General features: G+C 39.3%; 1 non-coding gene across 1 annotated transcript; it reads right to left on the bottom strand.

Moving 5' to 3' along the window:
- Nucleotides 1-317: 317 nt before the first annotated feature.
- Nucleotides 318-391, bottom strand: TRNAL-CAA (transfer RNA leucine (anticodon CAA)). The gene has a single exon. It is a non-coding gene; the product is annotated as a tRNA-Leu (tRNA).
- Between the last annotated feature and the right edge of the window lie 19,517 nt (nucleotides 392-19,908).

Consider the following 19,908-nt stretch of genomic DNA (forward strand, 5'->3'; position numbering starts at 1 on the left):
TCGAGCTGTTGCTATGTACCTAAAATGCCCACCGATTTCATCGGGTTGAGCTAGTAGGTAAAGAAGGAAATAGTTTTTGGTCGATACCAAATTCACGAAGGCAATCACATATACCATTTGAAGGGGCCAGTGCTATCAAACCACGTCTCCTAAAAATTATTAGTACATATGGTAAAAAATGCTTTTCACGTATCGAGGTCAAGAGATCAGATAGATAAAGAGCTCAATGGCTTTAGCTCAAAGAGGTTTCATAAGATGCATTTTTAGTTGTATCTAGCACATAATTGGCCAAAGATTTGAACCTAATAATTTGTGGCTATTTAGGAGTGGACTTGAACCACTATCCTAAGAATTTTGAGTCCTTTTCTCTAACCAACTGAGCTACCTAAGCTGTGAGAGGAGTCACTACCAACTATTACTATGTCATCATTACCCTCTTTGATTTGCCAAAGAAGCAGCCAATTCATTTTGCATCTTCTAGCGATTGGAGATCATATGCGCTATACACTCTAGGTTTTAATCCCATCATTTTTGTATCCTTGTGGATTTGAGTCACTTTTACCCTTCTTCGAAACTATGCTTAGTAGTTTGGCTTTGCTCTCGAAACCTTTCTTTAGGCCTAGTTATTCCTCATATGGATACGAACCCTAGCAGCCTTGGTCTCTTCTCCATAAGCTAGACCACCAACATCAAGGCAAGATCACATTGGTCTAGTCCCCATTGGCCTAGTGGAAGGGTGAGATGCATCCACTCAGATAGAATGGGAGGTCGAATGATTGTGGCCACGTCAATTCATTGTTAGCAATTATCTAGCTTTTGCTACCAACTCAAACCCCCAGTAGTTTCATCAACAGGCCAGGCCGATATGTAAAGAAGGAAAAAAAATTTAGGTCGATACTAGATTCACAATCGCATATCTGAGACTTGAAGGGGTCTAGGCTGTCAAACCATGTCTCCAAAAAATTATCAGTGCATATGGCAAAAAATTTGCCAGCTTTGTACGTCGTGCCACATTTGACCATAATGTGCCCTCTCTAGCCAAGGGCAATAACTCTTCTAATTCTGGATTTGGTGCTCGAAGAGGGTATGGCACATATGGTTGCTTTGTTGGAGTAACATCAGAGTACGCCTTTGGCAGGATCTGCTGAGTAGGTGCAAAAGGTGTTATTTGCATTAACACTTTGAACATTAACTTTAGCTTGAGTAGAGGATTCCCTACTCTGATTAACCCCTCGTATTCTGCAGACAAAGACTCAAGAATAGTATTATGAGTAAATGGCTTAAGAGTATCTTGGGGTAGAGTGTGACTAATCTCTTGAGTTGGCCATGGTGGAGACAGGTCCGGTGCTGGCAACTCCTCGGGGGATGAGAGTGTTAGTGGGAAAATTTAAGGGTTGAGCAAGAAGTCTAGAAAATACATTAGGAACTCAATGGAGTCTTCTTGGGCCCTTTCATTTGCCATGAGGTTATGGAAACGTTTAACTTTTTGACAAATAGGAGCCCGCCATGTAAGCAAAAACCATTGGTTTGTAAGAGAGGTGTAAGAGTGGTCAAAGGGTGCACTTTTTTCCCCAAAAAGGGGAGGGGGCAATTTTACAATTTTCGAACCTCCATAACTTCTACATACAAGCTCCGATCTGAGCGGAGATTACAGATCCGTGATCTACGCATCAAGAGCTTTCCATAGACATGTTACATGATATGGTTTTATCCACTAGATTTTAAATTCCATTTTCCCCCCCAAATTCAAATTCGAATAAAGTAGCCGTTTTGAAGCTTCAAATTAGAAAACGTTTCTTCTTAAGAGAAAAGGTTTGACTTCCTTAAACTGCCAAATAAAAGGGCCCAAGAAAACTCCATTGAGTTCCTAATGTAAAATTGGCCTAAGATTTGCCAATAGGAGGAGCACTTGGGTATGGATTAAGTAATTTAAATACAGGGTAAGTTGGATTAGGTGATTCAAACTTGATGCTTCCTCTTGACTAACTAGGGGGTGGGTGGCTGGGTTTGTTGAGCTTCATAAATTTTTGTAGCTCAGTGATATCCTCCGAAGATATGTTAGGATATTCAATATGTATTTTATCAAAATTATAAAGTACAGTAGTCATCATGGTTTCTAGATGTTTGTGGATATTCTGATATAGTTTAAGAATGCCAAAAGGATGACATAGTGTAGACTCATAGAGATTTAAATAATGGTGAGTATTATATACTTCTAAGCACCCATGACTTATGATCCACTGGTAACTGTGAGCTACAACCTCATGATTGGCCGCTGTATCAGGAATATTATCTAGAACAAATAGGTCTAATTTGTCAACACTATTGTCTAGGATGTCTGAGTTTTGTAACACTCGACACCAACTATGAAGGTTGAGCACAATGGGGTGTAATGGATAGAAGAAAATATTTTTTGGATCAGTCAGTACTAGGTCCCCCTGGAAAATCCCCATGATTATAGTAGGGTCAGCATCATGCTCTGTATTTTGTTTAATAAGTGTTAATTCTCCCAGGCACAAATCATTAGACAGATTGATATCATATTGTAGTAAAGAGAGTGTTAGTGTAGACAGAAAGAGAGTCAAAGTTTGAGGAGGGGCCCAAGGAGTTATTGGTTGGCAAACGAACCTATATCTGAGGCTCGCTCAAGGAGTAGTCTCGCAACTTGTTGGTAGGCTCTTGTATTTGGCTGCATTCCTGGATTACCAGATGGCTCTCCAACTCCTGTATCCAATAATCCTTGGTGGTGAGAAGATCTAATATGCTGGTTTCTCGCACCATTCTTGCAGCATCCAATTCTTCAAAGTGTCTTGTTGCTGCCTCCTGTCCTCATCTAGTCGTAGCTTCCATTCCTTGAGCCTTTGCAATCTTTTGAAGCCTTTCAATGGCCAAGGCTTTTTGACTAGCTTGGAGCTGTTGGGTAATCTGCAACATTTCCTCTTTGTGTGTGTCCATCAACTTCTACATCTCCAAGTTTTTGGTGTTGATGGTCTCATTTAGTGCTCGTACTTTTTCTGCATTTGCTTTATTGATTTGTTCTCTTTCTTGTTGAAGTTGGAGCACTCTTTGATCAACATCCTTAAGGGCTGCGGATATTGATTTTAGGCTGCTCTTGTAGTTCTTCTTCCTTAGCCTGGAAGGTATTATGGAACTACTGTAGCTGTTGAGCCTGGATGCTTGCTTGTTCCTTGTTGTGTGCCACTTCTCTTTGAATCTGTTCCTTTGCTTGCTCCAGTTGCGCTTTAAGTCTGTATTTTCCTTAATTCTTTGTACCAAGGTTTGGCTAAGAATAAGATTATTATTTTCGAGTGTTTGATATCTCACTTCCTGCTCCTGCGAGACAGCCTTTAAGCTTTTTAAGATTACATCTCTATGTGTTGCTTCTGTTCCTATTACATGCTCTTGGAGTGTTTGAACTTGATTGGTTGCATCCTGTACCTGCTTCCATAGTGTTGTATTTCTGTCATGAAGCATATGAGTGGTCAGGAAATGGCATCGCCACACCCTCTGCTCTTGTTCCCAAAGAGAAGCACTTGTTTCCGCTGCTCCTTCCAATCCAGAGTGTGGCAACTGAGAGACTGTCTAGGCCTTCCATAGTCTCATGAAGGAATTTATCGTCGTAATCCGTGCTATGAAGGAAAGATGTCTCTGGAATCCCCTCTGCATCATCCAAATGTTGCCTCTTGTTGGGGCTTGGTGTCTCCTCAATTCTTTATGGTTTTCCTGTATCGAGTCATTCTTCGAGGAGTCCTTCTTGTAATGTTGTGGCTTCTTCTTGGCTTTGGTGCTCTTCTTCTGGCAATTTTTCCTATTGAGTGGCTCTCTCTGTATGCAACTCAGCGGAAGCAAGTGTATCCGACATTTTTGAATTCCAAAGAGGGGAAAGGTTTTTGAAAATTAATTGTGCCAAGCTTGGAGGTGGGGTTTGTTGATGTGTCTCTATTGCCGTCCCCTTTGGAGGTGCTGATAAGCTAAAACTTGTTGCTTCCTATTGCCCCAATACTTCCTAGTAAGATGCTATCTCCTGCGCTAGCTCGACCTTTATTCTTTGTGTTTTCTCTATAACATCAAGCATTATTCCCCTCATCTTCCTTTCAGCTTTCTTCTTTCTGCAATTCTTGAGCTCCTTCATGATTTCCTTTGTATCCATCAATAAGGCTTGTCCTTCTAGCAGCTCTTCAGAGGTAATTGGTTGTGGTGCTATCTGTATTGCTAGTTGTATCTGATCTTCTTGTTTTGGATCTAGAAGAGGCCACTGTGCTATCAACACCTTTGTCATCAAGTACAGATTGCATACCTTTGAGACTAGTGTGCCTTTAGATAATTCTCCATTTCTCTATGGATATACCATGCCCAACCATCTTTTCTTTCTTCATGTACTTTGGCTATCCTGTTAAGGGGAACCCTGTTGTACCTGTCCCCACTAGCTTTACTTACATTATGAGAGGGACATGGCTCTGCAGGCCTTTTCTGTCACCTCATCGTTGATGTTGTCATACTCAGCACCCCGTTTGGAGTTGTAAGAACTTTTCTTTAGCATGGCATGTAGGGGCATATTTTTGTAATTGTGAGAGTATATTTTAAGAGATGGGGGTAACTGTAGGGCCTCCCGTATCAAATCTTATGAGATCAATACTTGTTATGTGGTTCCATCTGCTTTAGTCACCTTTCCCCTCTTAGTGGCCTTGTCGTAGGACTTGAGGTACTCGGCACACAATTCTGTATCGATGGTTCAGGGGAGACATTATCCCATTTTCACTAGGCCAACTTTCTCTAGTTTGTCCTTGACTTCTACATCCTCCAAGATTTGTAAGCACTCAAGGCTGTGGTACTGCAAATCTATCTTTCCATAAGCAGTATGGACTTCCTTGCTTTGATGGAGCCATGGAACGCCTGTGCATACTGACCCAAATAGCTTAATTTCGGGTCCCTTGCGGGTCTTTTCTTTCTGCTTAACTGGTGATCCAGTTGCACTGGCTTGTGTCAGTGCCGGAGTTTCCTCGGCTTCCCGGTTAGAGGTAGTTGAGGTCGACATCTATGAGAATGAGAAGAAGGTCAGTCCTTTCACCTTGTTTGTTCTCTATTAGGGTTTTGTGAGTGTGTTTGTGCTTGCAAGAGCTCAAGCTCTCTTACCCCTTCCATCTTTTCATTAGAGTCATGAGACGGGCTAAAACCGTGAGGTGGGTTAAAACTGTGAGATGGTTCAACCCGTGAATTAGTTTTTTCGTGAGATGGTTTAAAACCGTGAAAGTGCAGGGTGTAAAGCTATGAGATTTTTTTCCGTGACACAATCTGAAACTGTGAAATGGTATTTCTGTGAGACAGTCTAAAACTGTGAAACAATATTTCTGTGAGATAGTCTAAAACCGTGAAATAGTTTAAAACTATAAAACAGTCTAAAACTGTGAAACAGTATTTCTGTGAGATGGTCTAAAACTATGAAACGGTATTTCCATGAGACAATCTAAAACCGTGAAATAATTCTAAACTGTGAAACAATCTAAAACCGTGAATCAATCTAAAATCGTGAAACAATCTAAAACCATGAAAGTGCAGGGTGTAATCCCATGAAACTATTTTCTATGAAGTGAAACAATTTGTGCATATACCCTGTTTGAGAGTTAATTGGTGAGTGTAGTTTTATGTCGTGTTTAGTTCAAAGGAACAAAACACTTGTATGCAGCAAATCAGATTTTGTGAAAATGTAGTACTGTGAGAGTGCAGGGTGTGAGTTACAAAACATGATTCCAGGGTTTTCTGAAACAATGAGAATGTAGGTTTATGCAGAAAAGGAAAGCAATCAAACACACTAATGCAATCAAATAAACTCCTGTGCTTGTATGAATTTCCTATCATGCAATTTCGATTATGTTCAAGAAGAAAAGAACCAAAAAAAGGAAAGAAAATGCGAAGGCAAGGTATAAGCTCCCACCTAAACTCGAATATGTAGACTGCGCAGGTAGATGATTAGTCAAAAATCAAAGGTGGGGAGATGCAAGCTCGGGGGCCACACACGATGCAGAATGACAAACGCAGAATGCAAGAAAAGGGAAAGAAATTTAATTTTATTGTGCGTCCATCGGACTGGGCAGCTTCCTTAATGAAGTATGCCATGTGGCCTCCCATGATTGGTCGAAGAAAAAGTGACCGTTTCATGGCGTGAACCATTGAGAACCGGTTCACGGTGTGAACTGTTTGGACTGTTTCACAACGTGAACTATTTGGAACCAGTTCTCACGACGTGAACCATTTGGAACCAGTTCACGATGTGAACCATTTTGTATAGAGTGCGTGCAAGGTTGATACCCTACATTCCTTTCATGCTCAAACATGTAATCAAAAGTTGGTTGAATGAAGTGAATGATCATTTTTCATTTTAACCGGTTTTTACCTTGTATCCATTTTTGAGTAATGGATACCTTTGTACTTCCATTTGTTTATTGCCATGGGAACCAAGGTGGTACTTTGGCACTTCTGGGCATTTGTTGGTTGCAATCGTTTTAACTCCGTGTGAGAGTGCTTGATCTTTCCCTCCATCTAACTGAAGAGTGCTTCTCCTGAATCTTGTTGATTGGGATTTGTATGTGTTCATTTGTTGCACCTTTTCTTTTTTTTTCTCAATAATATTGCCCAGCTCCTCTATTGTGGTGGGTACAAGTGGCGGGTTTGTGATTTTTAGTTCATCCTGTTGACTTGGCTTCTTTCTCCACACCAATGTTTGTGCATTCCTAGCATTTGTTTTAGCTGGGATTTGGCTTTGGTTGCTCTTACTGTCCCTTTCTTTGTTTCCGAAGGTGTGAGACCCCTACCCCCTCTACGCATTGAACTCTGGAGTGCTGGTAGTGGAAGTAGCAACCTCACGCGTAGGGCAGAGCTTCCCACTTAGGGCCTCGCCCCACGAATGTCTGGGCAAGGAACTAGTCTGGCGACTCTTCCAATACCGAACTCGAAAATACAAACTTTCCCGCCCAGAAAGCATAGGCGATTCCTCCAGGAAAATCTTCTAGCATAGTCAAGAGCCTTAACTATCCTTTGTATTTCGACCAAACCCGCGGGTCATGGCTGAATCAAGGAGGAACTTGTACTTGGTTCATAGAGACCAATGCTTTTTTCCCCATCAAAAGAGGCACAGCCGTTGATTCTTCTCCATAGAGAACAAGAATTATCTCGTGACTTACTTCAACTATTGTAACTTGAACAGAATTGAATTTTCTTGTAGGAATCCATCGATCCAACCTAACCCCATCCAATCCCATGGGTTAGCCAACCATTGTATTGATGGGATCCTTCTTTATAAAAATTTGGTTATGTTTTGTCCCGACGAGTACCAGGGAAAGAGTTCCCAGGCCCCCTAGCCGGCACTCATGCAAAAATTAAATAGACACCACTTACGCACCCAATATGAAATTGCCTTTTTCTCAGATTCAACTATTTCCAAAACAGAATTGTAATAAAACCACAGTGTTTCCATCATAAACCTCACTATTCCAGTTCCAGGATCCAAGTTCCAACTTTTCCACTTTCCAACCATAAATTCCAAATTCCAGTCATACCTTCCTCAGCGTACCTATGGCATCATCGGCAACCAGAGCATCCACCACTTGGTCAATCACTCTAGGCTCACCTAGTAATTCACTCAAGGGCTGTTTCATGATTCCTAGCTCATAGTACCCACGAGTATAATCTATTTTTTCCATAAAATCCATATGGACTCTCCATTGAAGATCAGCTAGATAAACCAACAAGATCCATTTACCAAAAGGCGCCATGGACTCATCCATTGAAGACCAGCAATGTCAACCAACCAGAGCCATGCCCGTGTTCAGAAAATAACATCAACTCAATGTTCCATTTCTTCCTTGACACACGCATGGGTATCCTGGGCCGAGCACTATATAGTCAGCACCCTCTAGGCTCCTTCGTAGGTGACCTAGCGCTTCACTCATAGGCTACTTACTTGGCCCCTCATCCACTGCCGGAAGCTTACCATTTTAACCAAACCGAGGCTAGTCAAGACCTCGGCCGACCTTGCCACGGCGAGACGTCCTTCTTTGACTCTCCGTCTGGCTGTTGCAACCTTTTCCACTTAGGTCCACGACCTCATTCCATAAGATAGTCAAAATGCTTCCCCAACATTCTTGACGTAAAACAATCTTTAAAAAATAGGTTTCACATGCAAATACAGTTTTCAAGAAAAATACACATCATTCCACATCACTCCTCATCATTTCTCTTTGGATGCTCTCTTAACGATCCGCTTGGGTGAGTCATCCCATATTCTGATTTCACATCATTCCACATCAATCCACATCATTACACATCATTCCACACATCAATCCACATCAATCCACATCACTCCACATTACTCCACATTAATCCACACATCAATCCACATCATTCCACATCAACCACACATCATTCCAAATCAATCCACACATCGTTCCACTTCAATCCACACTTTAATCCACATCAATCCACATCACTCCACATCAATCCACACATCATTCCACATCAATCCAATTTCTACAACAAGATGGTCTCTTTTTGCTTTGAGCGAATCAGGTTTGATTATCAGCTTTCCTTGATCTAGTTATCAGAATTTTTGTTCTACAATCAACCAGGTTGTTAAGAGTACAGTTACTCTACTTTTCATACTGATAGAACTTTCTAAGTCTCGGCCATTATTTGGCTTAGTTAAAGATAACTTTTTCTCGACTCAATTCAATTAAGTCTAAATTTCTGTTCACTTTTGGACCTCGATCCTTTCAAGAATTACAAAATCCTTTTCCAGGGAATCTAGGAATAAGTCAATCACAAGTATTTACATTCATCCAACTAAGCATGTTTCTGGTCTTTTTCTGGGAAATCCTTTTTCCGTTCTTCAGAATGTACTCAAGAGTCTATTTTTCGAGAATCTAGACATATACTTCATAATTCCAAAAGTTAAATATGTTCGTGACTCCTCTTTCTAATTAAAAATTTATCCATGTTTTCTTGATGCATTCCTATGAAATTTTTTTTCACATTTTATTCTCAATTTTTCTAAAATAAAATATGCTCAATATTCCTCTTTTTGAATAAAAGATTTATGCATACATCCTTATGGGATTTACAAAATCAATTATACCCATAATTTCTCTTTCAGCATAAAATATTTATGCACACATACTAATTCATTTTTATCTAAATGAATTATATTCATGATCCTTTCCATAATTCTCATAAATTTAATGAATATAGAAAATTTGTGCATAACCTTCTTTATTTTTCTATCAAATGAATAATGCTCAAAACTCCACTTTTAGCATAAAATTTATTATGCATAAATTTAAATTCATTTTCTAAAATTTTTGCCATAGCTTTCCTGCATTTTCTATGAAAGGAGAATGCTCAAAATTTCACTTTTAATATAAAAATTAGTTTATGCATAAACCTAATCATAAACATAAAAATTACTTCATCGAAACAACAACATAAAAATTACACTAGCATGGAAATACTCTAAGATGAAATTACAAAGGAATGGGGTTCTATTTATAGGTGAGAGAGGCCACCAACCAAGCCCAACTAGAATCTAGAGGCTTCCAGCTTTAGTTTGATCCAATTTGCACAAGTTTTAGACTAGTTATGCCCACTTTTTTTTATCTAGTTTGGAAGAGGAGAGATGAGAGATGAAATATCTAGCCACCTCATGATTTTTTTGAATAAAAAATGACCCCTTTGATGTGATTCCTAGGCGCCTCCTTGAAGTGGGGTTCTCTCTCTCCTGAGGTGTCAAAATTCACATTTTTATAATACTTAAGTACCAGTACTTACTAGGCAACTCTACATCTTATGTGAAAATTTACTCTGTGGTGGATTTTTTTTCTTCTTGCATTTTTCTTATCCTAACACTTGGATTAATCCTATAGGCCCATTAGAACACTCTTTGGACCTTAATCCATAATTTTTTGAAAACAGGTACCCCTAGGTTAAGGTGTCAATTAATTTCTAATGCACATTGGAAAACTCTTTTTAAACTTCAGTTTCAGGGAAATTCATCTTAAAATTAAAGGGTAACTTTGTATCAAAAAATATCTCAAAACTATATTATCTCTCTCTAGACCAAAACATGGTCAAACAAGATCTTTTTCCATTCTGAAAGGGGGGATGATTACAAGAGACTGAAGGGAAGGTTCTTACATCTTTACATCATCAAGAGTTGGAGAGAGGAATCTTACATCCTACCCCACTTAAAAAACACGAGATGCCCTTATTTCGTAAAGCTGGGGGTAATCTCGATAAAAATCATCATCTTACTCCCAGGGCGTTACTTAATTCCAAAAATCAAATTCATGACAAAGAACTAAAGATTTTAGACCTTATCATCAATGGTGACATAAATCTATCTATCCTCTTTCTTCCCCCACTACATTAGCTATTGTGGTGGCTCTTGCTGTTTGACTATCTGGGGTGGGACTCTTTCTCTTCTTAGTCAAGTCCATTTTCCAACTTAACAAGACGCTCAAAGGATCCCAGGTGAAAAGACCACTTTATTTATAATTTGAATCCAAAATGAATTAAACTTTAGATCCAACTGATTCTAGGGTTCCTTAAAGTTTGGTCAACCCTCTCAAAATCCTGGGATAAAGATCCCTTCTATAGGAAGAAACAAACAAACTCATTTATCAAAAAACAGATCATTCATATCCTTAACACAATAATGGTCCATCAGACCATTAATTTCCAATTAACATGTGAACATTCTCCCACAAGAATTTCAATTATACAGGTTCTCAATTTGTCATTCTATAATTGGGTCCACTGGGCCAAAGGTCAAGCTGCGAACAATCTATCAGCACTAATCTCATAGTGATCTGCTGAAAGTCTTGATCGTCTTCCAAGTTACTAATTGGGTCCACTGGGCCAAAGGTCAAGCTGCGAACAATCTGTCACAGCACTAATCTCATAGTGATCTACTGAAAGTCTTGATCGTCTTCCAAGTTACTAACATCATCACTGGAATTCTCTCCATTCATCATCATTATGACTTATTCTACTCATCTACTTTCAACCAAAATTCCAAAAAAATCATTATCCTTCAATCAAAATCCAAATCAATTCATCAATTTTTAACCAAAATTCTAAAATCATATCAACCAGCATTCAAAAAATCAAATCATTATCTAGAATAGCATTTTTTCTCATAACTTCAAGGTCTTAGATTCACTCGCATATAGTGTCAGTATAGAGCTACAGTTATACCCACGGTATATAGGGTTTTCATGGCCCTTGGTGTTATAAGGCAAATGCCATCATATCTAGGCCTCAAGCAAGTCAGGGATTCCACAAAAAAGCGGTACTTCCATCTAAAAACCCAATTCCCAATTTATGAATCTCCATTTTGAATATCAACTTGTATGAATTTCAACACACAATTACAATCTTTCACTGGTAATTCATAAATTTTTGACATTTCTTGTTTCTTGGTTTATCAACTTCAACCAAATGCTCCTGATACTAGCTGTGAGACCCTTGCCCTCTCTGCGCATCTAACTCTAAAGTGTTGGCAGTGGAAGTAGCAACCTCACGCGCAGAGGGCAGAGCTTCCCACTAAGGGCCTCACCCACGAATGTTTGGGCAAGGGACTAGTCCAGCGGCTCTTCCAAAACCGAACTCGAAAAAAAAAACTTTCCTCGCCTAGAAAGCATAGGCGATTCCTCAAGGAAAATCTTCTAACGCAGTCAAGAGCCTTAACTATTGTTTGTATTTCGACCAAACCCACGGGTCACATGGCTGAATCAAAGAGGAACTTGTACTTGGTTCATAGAGACCAACGCTTTTTCCCCCATCAAAAGAGGCACCACCATTAATTCTTTTCTATAGAAGAAGAATTATCCTGTGACTTACTTCAACTATCGTAACTTGAACAGAATTGAATTTTATTGTAGGAATCCATCGATCCACCCTAATCCCATCCAGCCTAACCCCATCCAATCCCATGGGTTAGCCAACCTCCCAACCATTGTATTGATGGGATCCTTCTTTAAAAAAATTTGGTTATGTTTTGTTCCTGAGTACCAGGGAGGAAAAGAGTTCCTAGGTCCCCTAGCTAGCACTCATGCAAAAATTAAATAGACACACCACTTATGCACCCAATATGAAATTGCCTTTTTCTTAGATTCAACTATTTCCAAAATAGAATTGTAATAAAGCCACAATGTTTCCATCATAAACCTCAGTATTCCAGTTCCAGGGTCTAAGTTCCAACTTTTCCACTTTCCAACCATAAATTCCAAATTCTAGTCATACCTTCCTCAGTGTACCCATGGCATCATCGGTAACCAAAACGTCCACCACCTGGTTAGTCCCTCTAGGCTCACCTTGTACTTCACTCAGGAGTTGTTTCATGATTTCTAACTCATAGTACACCCACGAGTATAATCTCTTTTTTCCATAAAATCGATATGGACTCTCCGTTGAAGATCAGGTAGATCAATCAACAAGATTCATTTACCAAAAGGCACCATGGACTCATCCGTTGAAGACCAGCAAGGTCAACCAACCAGATCCATGCTTGTGTTTAGAAAATAACTCCAACTCAATGTGCCATTTCTTCCTCGATGCACGCATGGGTATCCTGGGCAACCCAAAGCCCAACCCAAAGCCCGAGCACCATATGGTTAGCACCCTCTAGGCTCCTTCGCAGGTGACCTAACGCTTCACTCATAGGCCGCTTCCTTGGCCCCTCATCTACCATACCGGAAGCTCACCATTTTAACCGAACCGAGGCTGGTCAAGACCTCGGCCGACCTTGCCACACGAGACTTCCTTCTTTGACTCTCCGTCTGGCTATTACAACCTTTTCCACTTAGGTTCATGACTTCATTCCATAAGATAGTCAAAATGCTTCCCCAGTATTCTTGACGTAAAACAATCTTTTAAAACCAGGTTTCACATGCAAATATAGTTTCCAAGAAAAATTCACATCATTTCACATCACTCCTCATCATGTCTCTTTGGATGCTCTCTTAATGATCCACCAGTGTGAGTCATCCCATATTCTGATTTGACATCATTCCACATCAATCCACATCATTCCATATCACTCCACATTAATCCACATCACTCCACATCAATCCACATCAATCCACACCATTCCACATCAATCCACACATCATTCCACATTAGTCCACATCAATCCACATCACTCCACATCGTCCACACATCATTCCACATCAATCCAATTTCTACAACAAGATGGTCTCTTTTCGCTTTGAGCAAATCAGGTTTGATTATCAACTTTCCTTGATTTAGTTATCATAATTTTTGTTCCATAATCAACCAGGTTAAGAGTATAATTACTCTACTTTTTATACTGATAGAACTTTCTAAGTCTCGGCCATTATTTGGCTTAGTTAAAGATAACTTTTTCTCGACTGAACTCAATTAAGTCTAAATTTCCATTCACTTTTGGATCCTCGATCCTTTCAAGAATTTCAGAATCCTTTTCCAAGGAATCTAGGAATAAGTCAATCACAAGTATTTACATTCATCCAACTAAGCATGTTTCTGGTCTTTTTCTGGAAAATCCTTTTCCCGTTCAGAATGTACTCAAGATTATATTTTTTGAGAATTTAGACGTATACTTCATAATTCAAAAAATTAAATATGTTTGTGATTCCTCTTTCTGATTAAAAATTTATCCATGTTTTCTCGATGCTTTCCTATGAATATTTTCACATTCTTTTCTTAATTTTTCTAAAATAAAATATGCTCAATATTCCTCTTTTTGAATAAAAGATTTATGCATACATCCTTATGGGATTTACAAAATCAAATATACCCATAATTCCTCTTTCAACATAAAATATTTATGCACACATACTAATTCATTGTTATCTAAATGAATTATATTCATAATCCTTTCCATAATTCTCATAAATTTAATGAATCTAGAAAAAGTTGTGCATAACCTTATTTATTTTTCTATTAAATGAATAATGCTCAAAACTCCACTTTTAACATAAAATTTACTATGCATAAATTTAAATTCATTTTCTAAATTTTTTATCATAGCTTTCTTGCATTTTCTATAAAATGAGAATTCTCAAAATTTTACTTTTAATATAAAAATTAGTTTATGCATAAACCTAAGCATAAAAATAAAAATTACTTCATCTAAACAACAACATAAATCAAGAAGGGCATGGTTTTAAGAAGAAACCATGAAATAAAATGTTTCCCAGCATGTAGAGAGGTTGGGAAGAAGATTAACATCTAAAGAGAGAATAAACGTCATTGTTTAGGCTTACCCTTGGTGTGCTTGATTCTTTACCTTGCAAAAAGATGTGTAGCCCTCAAGGAAGAAGCTTGGCCACCAAGAGAAGAGGGTAATCTTCAAGAGAAGAGGAGGTTTAGTGAAGCACCAAAGCAGCACAATGGAGAGGCAAGGAAGAGAGAAGAAGAGAATACACTAAGATGAAAATTATACTAGCATAGAAATACTCTAAGATGAAAATAAAAAGGAATGGGGTTCTATTTATAGGTGAGGGAGGCCACCAAACAAGCCCAACTAGAATCTAGAGGCTTCCAGCTTCAGTTTGATCCAATTTGCACAAGTTTTAGACTAGTTATGCCTACTTTTTTTTAATCTAGTTTGGAAGAGGAGAACTGAGAGATGAAATATCTAGCCACCTCATGATTTTTTTGAATAAAAAATGACCCCCCTTGATGTGATTTCGAGGCGCCTCCTTGAAGTGGGTTCTCTCTCCCCTAAGGTGTCAAAATTCACATTTTTATAATACTTAAGTACTAGTACTAGTACTAGTCAACTCTTCATCTTAAGTACTAGTACTAGTCAACTCTTCATCTTATGTAAAAATTTACTTATTTTTGGTGGATTTTCTTTTCTTCTTACATTTTTCTTATCCAAACACTTGGATTAATCCTATAGGTCCATTAGAGCACTCTTTGGATCGGAAACAACATCGCCATGGCTTTTTAAATAAGCAACAGCCAACTCTCAAGGTTTGTCGATTCCCATCTGTTGGGCAATTGCATCAAAAGTGACCACATCAACCTTGACATGAGACTTTGATTCAATGACCCTATGTACATCAGGATCTCTTTGCAAAGCACGGAGCTCTTCAAGCTTATTCATCAAGGCATCAATATCCTGCTGATCCTTATCCTTGGCAAACAACGGTGGATCATTATCTGCCAAAGCCCCAACATGATCCCTGTCTCTATCTTCTTCTTGCATCAATGCGGCGAGTACGGGTGATAGAGTCCTCCACAGAATGATCTGACTGGCTGGCCATAATGTTTCTTTCAGTAATCCATAATTTTTTGAAAACAGGTACCCCTAGGTTAAGGTGTCCAGTGCACATATTCAATTAATTTCTAATGCACATTGGAAAAATCTTTTTAAACTTCTGTTTCAAGGGAATTCATCTTAAAATTAAAGGGTAACTTTGTATCCAAAAATATCTCAAAACTGTATTATCTCTCTCTAGAATATTCTCTCTCTAGACCAAAACAAGTCAAACAAGATCTTTTTCCATTTTGAAAGGGGGGATGATTACAAGAGACTGAAGGGAAGGTTCTTACATCTTTACATCATCAAGAGTTGGAGAGAGGAATCTTACAGAAGGTATTTGCAAGCAACAATGAGATTTGGTTGGGATTTGGGCACCATATTGTTGTATTGCCTGTGTAATAGCCTTGTGCCGCTAGCAATTCTTTTGGAACCCATTGCTTACGAGTACGTTGTGGAGTGCGATTTCATTTGGAATATGTGGGCTAACATTTGAAGGCCATCTCTATTCCTTGTCGGTACTTTGAACTTTTTTCCTTGATTCCTTATTCACTCCCTTCGCATAATTGTATAGCTGGTTTCAGAGTTGATCCTTAGGCACCCACTGCTGAGTACCTGGTGACTTTGGTTGTTTTTTGGGTATGGATTGTGGGGTTGATGTCGTCTCTGGTATGTGAGCTATTGTTACCGCCCCCTTGGTGTTTCCATACCCTCAATCATAACTTGCTTCCCTTTGTTTATTGGGCTTAATAAGGGCACGGAAATAACATTGTTACCCTTGTTCAGTTGTGTCGTTCTCTTTTCCCATTGGATATTACAATTACTGGCGCAAATCCAAGATCGTCCTAGGATCATTTCTTCCTCCCTAGATCCTACAAGCATAACAAACACCTTCCCAACCAAGGGATTATTTGATGGAAACATTAACACTTAGAAATCCCTCACCTTTCATAGTTGACAAGTGCACACTTTGTACTTGTGCATTGGTGGCCTCAAGATGTGGTTTGTCTAGAGCTACCCGTGTCTCATATGAGATCAGATTATGACTTGATCCCATATCTATTAATGCAATGCTCATCGTATGACTTTTAGTTGTAGAGACTTCACCCTGAGCCATGCTAGCTCAATGTCCAGTTCATCCTCATCAAGGAGGGTTAGTGAAGCCATGTTCACATGCAATACCCTCTTTTGGAGTATCTGTTTCTCTTGCCTTAACTTCTTCCTGATCTTGCTTAATCTTTTCTTTTGTGAGCTCCTTCCATTGTTTTAAAAGATGCTCTTGCATGAGCATCTCTTGGTTAGTGGTCCAAAATATGTTTTAAGCTTGCTTCCATTGATGTAACCCTCCATTTGTATACCCTTAATTGTTTCAATTCTAACAGACCCTTGAGGTGTGATTTTGGACACTCGGAAAGGTCCTAATCCTCTGTACTTGAGTTTCGTTTCTTTCTTCTAGTGCTTCCTACACCATACATGAGGACAAGGTCCCCCGTTTCTAGTTCCTTTTGTTTCAAGTTATTGTCAAACCAACGTTTTCTTCATAATTTTTCAACCATAAGACCATGTGATGCAATTAGTCAGGTTTCATCAAGTTTCTCTAAGTCAATTAGCCTTTCGGCTAATGCATTCTCAGTCAATCATTCTTACATTGCAATTCTCAGGCTTGGAACTAGGTACTCCATAGGCATTACCGCTTCAACACCATAAGCTAGACAGAAGGGAGTATATCCCGTCGCCTACCTTATACGATGTTTGATATGCCCATAAAGCTACCGTTAGCTTATGTTCCCAATCCGTTTGTGTTTTTGTCAAGATAGTACACAAAATCTTGTTTGTTCTCTTCGCTTGACCATTAGCCTATGGATAATAAGGGGATGACTTCTGATGATGGACTACAAGGAATCCAGCCAATAAGTGATCAATCACCTCATTAATGAAGTGTGAACCGCGATCACTGGCTAATTCTAATGGGCAGCCAAATCTCAAAATGATTTCTTTATAAAAGAACTTAGCTGTTGTTCGTGCCATTAGCTCGCTTAGAGGCTCTGGCCTCCTCTGCTCATTTCGTGAGATAGTGTGTTGGCAACGGTCACATGTCGGGCTTGTGATGGATGCGCAGCTGGACTCATAGTTCCAAAAAAATCAATTTCCCATTTCTCAAAAGGTTGTCATACAATAACAGGGGTAAGTGGCATCTTGTCCCTTTGTTTTGCAGAATGGCAAATCACTGACACTCTTCGCACCTTTTAACAAACTCTATGGCATCCCCGAATCATGTAGGCCACCATAGTCCTACTTGAATCACCTTGCGAGCTGTAATTTTTCCAGCGAAATGTCCTTCAACTATCCCTGAGTGCGCTTCATCTAATATTGTGACAAATTTGTCTTCCCGCACACATCTCCTTAAGACATTGTCCTTACTTAGCTTATATAGTTCTCCAGCAATTAATTGATAAGGTGCAGCCAGCTTAACAAGTCGATACATTTTATCTTTATTCAAGGATCATTCTTGCGGAAAACCATGAGCTAGATAACCAGATATTTCTTCGCTCCATTTAGGCACCATGTCTAGTTTAAACGAACAAGCATCTAGGAGGTCATTATCAACACCAGTTATCGGTTTCCCATTTGGAATTCTCAACATATGATCGGCCAACACATGTTGTGTTCCCTTTCTTACCACCATGACCATGAAGTTGAATTCCAATAGTAATAACAACCAACGTGTGATTCTTCCCGTGCGTGCAAGGCTTGTTCACCAAGTATAATAAGGCCTGATGGTCCACAAAGAATACAAATTTGTTGGCCAATAGGTAATGTCGATACTTCTTGACAGCATAAACCATGGCCAACCCTTCTCGTTCTGTGGTGGTATAATTCACCTTTGCATCATTCAATTGGTGACTAGCGTTGGTGACTAGCGAAGCAGACTAGGTAGTCCAGTTTGAACTCACTAGGCTATGCCAATACACATCCAATATCAAAGTTCAAAGCATATATGTGCACATGAAATATAAGGTCCTAGTAGTTAGGTGGTCTCAGAATTGATGCACTGGCCAATGCTTGCTTCAATCTATCATATGCATCCTGGCATTCTTTAGTCTATTCAAAGATAATGAGTAGCTTATATAATGGTATGGCAATTTCAACATAAAATATTATGAAGCGACGATAATACCCAATGTGGCCTCTACACACTTTTCTCAAGCAAGCTAGATGGTTTGTCTATCGAGAGTATGCACATAGATCATCAATGAATACCTTTAAACACTTTTGCAAGTAGTCTTTGAAGGCTCTGCACATTAATCATTGGAATGTTGTTGGGGCATTGGTGAGACCGAAAGGCATGACTTTGTAAGCAAACATCCCCCACATTGTATTGAAAGCTATCTTATGCTGGTCTTTGGGCGCTATAGACACCTAATTGTAACCTAAAAATCTGTCTAAGAAGTTATAGGCACAGCTACTCTCTCCAAAATGTGTTTCATATAAGGCAATGGTAATGGTCCTTCCTAGTAGTTGTGTTGACCTTTTTGAGATCGACACACAGACCCTAAGTTTCCCATTCTTATTTGGCACTATTATAATTGGTGATAACCAATCCGTATGTTCTATCTCGTAGATGAAGTCCGCATCAATGAGTTTATCAATTTCCTCCTTTACAATTGCTGCATATTTAGGATTCATCTGGTATGGTTTTTGCCTAGTTGGTCTTGATCCATCCATGATTGGGATCATGTGTTGCACCACTTTAGGTGGTACACCCTTCATCTCTTTGTAGTTCCAGGCAAAACAATCCTTAAACTCGTTAAGGAGAGCAACAAGCTCCTTTTATTCAGTTGGAATCAAGTCCTTAGCGATATAAATAGGTTTGGTTTCCTCCCCTGGTTCTGCAATATCAATTTTCTTGACTTCAGCTGGGCCATCGTATGATGTGGATAATCTATCTTCCTTAACCCTTTTTGCCATCAATTAGACCACTTTTCGTTTGTCAATTGTGTATGTTTTGAAATGGTCTGGTACTAAAAGCAAGTTTGGTTTATCCTCATCCTCACCTTTTGTTTTAGCCATCACCTTCTTAGCCTCTTGCTCGGCTTCTGCCAAAGCTTTGTTTTGTTTTCGGCGCCCAGCTTTCGTAAGCTTAGGTGTTTCCGGTTCTCGAAGGGTGACTTTCTCCATATGTTTCCTTTCAAGGGATATCTTGTTCAATTCCTCACCCCAATTCTTAGAAAACTTGTTGTGTACCTTAGTAGCTTCGACGTATCTCAGCCCCACTGGGCATCCGTGGGTTTTCTTCGAGCAGGGGATTCATCGAGCGATATACCATTTCTGCTTCCGCCATCTTCTAAGGCATTGGTGGGCATTGGTACGGGGCATTGGTACGGCCTAGTGATCCAGTACCTTCTATGCTTGAAACTTCTTTCTCCAATTCCTCTTCAACGGGTTGCTAATTGACCATACAAACAGAGGTAGTGGGAATAGTCCTAGAATCCACATATTAGGTTCCTCGGAGTTGCATCACATCTATGGTGGCTAGCACATGCGTCCAGTTTTCACTGAAATCCGGAGGAGGATACATTTTTGCTTCCTCTTTCTCTTTGGAAATTTCC

Source organism: Cibotium barometz, chromosome 29, assembly GCF_041138505.1.
Source record: "Cibotium barometz isolate CiBa-2024 chromosome 29, ASM4113850v1, whole genome shotgun sequence".
NCBI lineage: Eukaryota > Viridiplantae > Streptophyta > Polypodiopsida > Cyatheales > Cibotiaceae > Cibotium > Cibotium barometz.